Genomic DNA, 6,285 nt, shown 5'->3' with positions numbered 1-6,285 from the left:
ACAAATGTGGCTCTAGGACAACAAGAAGGAAGGCAAAGGTCGGTGAGGAAGAGAGAAGAGAAAAGGCAGGTGCCACATCTCCTTTTCTACTACCGTCAACTGTCAGACACAGTCAGCAGATCAATGGAAAGAGGCAGCCAGCAGATTCCCTGCTGAAGGATCAGACCTTCTCTAGCGCTTGTCAGATGTACCACGTGAAATGGCATGTATTTTCCCCAAAGAACATTTCCTTATCAATCGGAAAACAGGCAGTGTTAAGCAATTTTATTTTGAAAATTTGAAACGAACTTTTCTAGAGTCTGTTTTTTCATTTTAGTAAATGTAGTGAGTCTTGAACCAGTGGCTTTCCATAAATTATTTGACAGCTTTAAATTCTGAAAGCACTTTCACAGTGGTTCTTGACATTCGTTGCCTGTTCTTTTAAGATTAAGCAAAGCTAAAATAATAGGCTCCTTGGAATGCTGTAAATCATGTCCTGGGTAAAATCTGAAGTGTTTTCAACTCTTAAGGAATAGAAACAATGCCTTCTTAGTAGCCTGAAAAGCTATATAAAGACTGAGCCACAGTAAAACACATAGTTTTAAGAAGAAATGTTCCTTTTACAGGGACACACATAGACATTCAAGGAACCACACCTACCAGCGCCACCTCTTCCCATCTGCCAGGCCTTGCCATGACTTTGCCATCTCCTCCCATTCGCTCCTGGTTTGTTTGTTTGTTTTTTCCCCAACACAGAGAGCTGTAATAAAGAACTGAAGGTGGTTCCTTCCAAGTAGGGAACAGTTTTCTGTTTGCTTCTTGGTAGCTGAAGATTTTTTTTCCTTTCTAAATAGTTATTGTGCAATACAGATAAGTGGCAAAAGTGCAGAGTAAATTAATTGAACACAGTGAAGAACATAATACACTTGAATACTTCATAAAAGCAATTTTTATATGTGATATACCTGTGATAGTTTATTTAAATTGAATAAAATGATAAAAACTAAATTTTAAGTTCTTTCCTGCCTATTTACAAGGTGCAGGCAGATGAATTCCCATAAACGATGCCTTATTCCAGGGTCAGAATTACCAGTCTGGGCACAGTCAGCCTGCTACAAATAAGAGCGATCGTAATGAGAACAAGTATTTGAAAGCACAGAGCATGTGTTGACAGCACAAGCAAGCTTGATTTAATCAGAAGTACTCTGGTATAGTAGGAGGTAGGTCTGATAGCCACCATTCCCTAGGGAAGGCATCCCTGTTGCTTCTATCTAAGATTGGTGAAACATTTGTACAGATAATATTTTAATGCAGATCTTACTAACATACTATGAACTCTTCGAAATGTTGTAAATGTCTGTCTCGTTAGTAGATGCTTTCTGTGCTTTAAGAAAGCACTATTTATTCATCGAGGTAGGAGGTGTGGCTGAGAGGTACCGGGAACTAGTTTTAATGACCATGAAGATTATTGTATTGTATTTTTAAAGTTTACTTTGCTGGTGACTTAGGTTTTTCTTTCTGGAGAAGCTTTGCTTCTGGCTACAGAAGTTCTTTACAAAATAGGTGTTAACAGAAATGAATAAAAGGGGCATTAGTAGAAATGCAAACCTGGAAGTTGTTGCGTCTTAGTTTCTCTTTTTCTCTTTCGCAGCACTGTGTAGCAATAGCAGAATTCCTGTCTTGGTTTTACATCCCTGTAACAGTTTTGAAGCTAACTGTCCCAGGTGTTGGTACTCCACTGCTGAGCAAGGCTCTGCAACAGCTCTGTGGTCCTGCCACCTGCCACAGTTGAGGTAATGCACTGTGGCTAGATGTAGCAGCTTGTCTTAGGTAAAGATGGTCACAAGAGCATCTAGATATACAGTACATTATTTTTAGGACATGATTCCGGAGGAGAACACAACGATGCTTCAGTGAAAATGGGAAGGATGACTTTCTGTCTGTGGCCTTTGTAAGAAAGCTCAGAGGAAAGTGATCGCATTTGTTAGCAAAGAGCACTTTAAGAGGTTACAGCAAACACTCCAAAGGCTGTGGAAGATTAGTTTAAACTAAACGGGCCTGATTAAATTGCAATGCCATCGTTAGCCATGGCACGATTATCGACTGAATCTCATGAAAACACAGCGTAACGAGCTGAACTGTGAAGGCTCCATCAGCCTACACGGTGCCTGTTTGACCGCCTCTGGGTAGTTTTCCTTGGAGGTGCAGAGCTGTCACGCGAGGGGTGGCAAGGGCATAACGGCGTGGGGATGTGACGAACAGAAAGGCAGTGTGTGAAAGGCAGTGAGGAAATCGAACAGTAACGTTACGTTGTCTTCCTATTGCTCCACTCTGGAGGCAGCTGTGACCCTGCAAACGCGTGCACTGCCTTTGGCAAAGCGCCGTGCTCCAGGAAAGGTTTGCAGAACGCCTTTCTCTTCCTGCGCCATCGTCTGCAGACCACTGCTGTTGGTTTAACCCGGTGGCCTTAGATTTGATTTAGTGCATTTCAGACGGATTTTATCTCGGTGCTCGGAAAGCATCCTCCCCCCTCCAAAGTTAGCAGACACAGCGCTCTGTTGGAAAGCCAATTCTCCACGTGCACAAAAGTCCCAACCTTTGCAAGACAGCCAGCGAGGACCCAGCTGCCTAACAGGGGAGCTTCCTGCAGAACCTGCGGAGGAGACACCCTGCCCTTCAGCCAGGAGGAAGCATGGAGAAGGGAATGAAACCTGAACAGAATCACACGCCTCAAGTCTAACATCAGAGCCCCCCTGCTCCCCTTGTCTTCAGAACGGATCTGCTGGTAGGGCGCTCCGTTAGGGGCTGGCGGCGAGGCGTAGCCCTACAAACCAGGCTGCTGTCCTGACCAAGGTCTAGGATTACACTTGCGAGAGGACTTTCCTGCCCCTTGGCAGATAACTGTTGGTTACCCAACTTCCTTCTGAACTGAAACCTCCAGGGAATGTTGATTCACTTTCTTTTTTTTTTTTGGGGGGGGGGGTGCTAAGTCTTTGAGGTTTTCTGTTTATTATCAAACCTGTATTTTGGTTCGGCTTCCTTTTATCTGTGCAAATGAGTTTTTGATACTGAAATCCGTGATATATTCAGGTGACAACTAGCAGAACTCACAGCTCCGAAATGGTTTACTACATCACACATGCATTTTGGCAGCCCTACTATAAAACCTGGACAAGACCCTTTTATTACCACATTGTTGGAAAACAGAGTGGAAAAAGTATTCTCGTAAATCCTCTGTCAGGAAAAACAACAAAAAAAAAATCTGAATTTCAGTGAAACCCTAGGAGGAACGTTAGGAGTTCACAGACTTAGATCATAGTGTGCCTTGGCTTTGTCAGGAACGCTATTTGGAGAATGCCCTCTCCGAGGCTGGCTGAATGCCAGTGTGTAGATACCTTGCTTCCAAGCCCGGCTCCTCGCTGCCTGCCTCCTGCTTCGCTCGGCATTTCACAGCCCGGGCCCACCTCTAGGTGCAGCCTCGTACTGACAGCAGCAGGGACACGTCCACGGCACCCAGCTCGCTCAGGCTGGGTGTGAAGGACTCTACCCAGGTAAAGTTTGGCTACTGTTTAATTTCTGGCTACAGTGATTGTTGAAGATGCTCTCCTTGAGTGGCTGGAAGCAGCAGCAGCACTGCTGCAAAGAGACCATGGGCCTGAGAAACCTGTTATAGCAAGGGACATCAGCCAAAAATACATCTTAGGAGGTCAGAACTTCATCTAGGAACGTAATGCAGCAGCTTATGTGGCATAGGTGGACTAGGTGGGATAGCTACCTCTGACTTCTCCAGCAATTCGACAATAAATCCTTTGAGCTGCAGTGCTCCACTTCTACTCACCTTTGAAACCCATTAGTTAAAAGAACTGGTTGCGTTTTTTTTTTTTTTTTAAGCAATGCTATTTCTGGCTTTAAATTCACAAACAAACTGCCCAAAGAAAGATGACCTTACCTGTAACCAAGAGCTTATGTGCACTGCTGGAAATGTCCATCGTCATACCTAAGGACACTGCTGGCTCTGTATTCTGTGTGGTTTCAAAACTCCAAATGCTTTCACTTTCTGTCCTTAAATATATTTTTACAGTATCCTTGTTTGCTCATGAGCCTCAGTTTTCAAATCAAAGTTTATTAAAATGTCAAAAATAGAACTTACAGTTTCACATATGAAATAAGAGGGCATACATAGTACAGGTCTTTAGTAACAAAATAGGTGAATAATGCTTAACAAGCTAAAGCATGTAGGTGACACCACCGGTCATTAACATACAATCTCAGGTTAAGAAGATCTAAACACTACTGCATACATGCTCATACATATCTATCAAAGGGGGAATAGTTCAATCGAGAGTGAAGGAAGTAGGCTGCCTCCTTTGGGAGAGTGAACTAGATGCATCTCAGCAGCAGAGACCGGTGCAGACTCCTCTAGTGTCCGCATACCGGAGGAAATGTAAGATGAACCGAAACATTTATGGAATAGTATGTTATTTTCTTTTTAAAGCCTCATTAATCTGAAAAGACCTGAAGACCACAATTCAAGGGCCCCTCTGGGAACCTGACTTATTGCTAAAAATACAACAGCAACTCGGGCAAAGACTCCTGCTGGAGGAGTCCTTATTTTGCTTTGTGTGCCAGGGCTTGTTGCTCAGCTCTGAGATGAGTCTCTTGTTCTCATGTCAGTAACTGCCTGTTTCTAGCAATCACCAGAAAGGGACGTATGAAGGATTTAATATCTGAATCCTTTATCGCCCTTTCTGTTAAATATTTGATTCATCTGAATATTCAAGAAAGACAACATAAATACAAGCATGTACATAATTAAAAACATATACTGAATTTCTTAACCATACCGCTCAATCAGCTACTATATAGCGACTAATTATTTCTCATTCTAGCTTACCAGCTTATTCGTGATATTCCATTCCTCCTACCTATCCAGTACCTTAGAGAACTAGGAAAGCTCACGGATGTTTTGCGATATGGCTGAAGTCCTTCACTGAGCTGGGTTCTTCTCGCTCCTCGTGCTTTTTCTAGTTAGTAAATAGCACAAGGCGTGGATGCCAGTACTTGCTGCTTGAGCTGAAGTCCTGAATATTCTTCAACCTGGAAGGGAGTCCTCTGCACGCTTCAAAGCATGTTGATCCTTTAGGGGAGGGGAAACCGATTTGCTTACTGCTTTCTCAAAGGTTACCCCGCAACCTTCTCATGGTAACTGTGGATAACCAGAGCTTTGAGGAAATGTCACACAATCAGATTTCTCCATCTCTGTATAAACGCATGCTGATTCCTGACAATTAAATCAACTGGATAGCACTGGATTACTTCTAAGAAAAGCTTAACACAAAATACACACTGCAACTCAGTTCAATACATTAATAATAATAAAAAAAAATCACCACAGACAAATAAAACCACAAGGCCATCAATATCATCTGCCAGCAGCCAGGCCCTTGTGTACAGCTACACCAATTAAAAAGAGTCAAAGTTCCTGCTAGTGACTCTCTACTAGTAACAAAAATGTATGAAATCCTGGTAAAACTAGCCAAGACTACCACTAAATGAGAAGATATTCCAGTACAGTCGTGTAATCTAAGCTAGGGCGTGGTTGATTGCATACATTTGTGCTACATATCAAAGCTACTTTAATAAAGTTTTAGAAAGAAAAGTAAAATCAAGAGTAAGCCACGTGTACCTCTGGGGCACCGCTGCCTCCAACAAGCTGCAGCCGAGTGCTACCTCTTCCCTTCCTTAGTGTCTGCACGGATGGCGTGATTAAGCACACTTCAGACCTGGCAGGGGAATTAATTTGCTTTCTTCTGTACAGTTCACCTCAACTGCGCAACTGCAAGGAAACAACCAAAACGTCCCTTGGATCACACCCTCCCCAGCCTTTATCTTCTCATTTGTTGCGTGGGGCAGGACTTTCCATTTGCCTTTATAAGGTAACATCAGAAACCAGAAAGCTTTTATGAATTAGTGCGAAGGCAAAGGGGAGGAGAGGAAATTAATACTCGAGTGAAGATAACCTCCTCTCAATTTGATCTAACGGTACTGCTGGACTGGCTTGCATTTTTCATCTGAAGCCATTTTACTTAAGGGATGATGAGGTGAGATTAACCAAAGGTTTTATCCATCATCCCAATCCTGTTTCAAAAGGCATCTGTTAGCAGCGGCTGGCGATTCACTATCCGTTATCAAACACAAGCTACAAGTCTGGTCAGAGAGGAAACCCAGCTCCAGTCCTCAGCTGGGCGGAGGCAGCGATGATTCTGCGTGCAGACCTGAAGCCGAAGCCGGGTTACTGCAGCTTGT

The sequence above is a fragment of the Cygnus atratus genome, chromosome 11 (assembly GCF_013377495.2).
Source record: "Cygnus atratus isolate AKBS03 ecotype Queensland, Australia chromosome 11, CAtr_DNAZoo_HiC_assembly, whole genome shotgun sequence".
In the NCBI taxonomy this organism is placed as follows: Eukaryota; Metazoa; Chordata; class Aves; order Anseriformes; family Anatidae; genus Cygnus; species Cygnus atratus.
The sequence above is the reverse complement of the archived record's forward strand: the minus strand, read 5'-3'. Positions refer to the sequence as shown.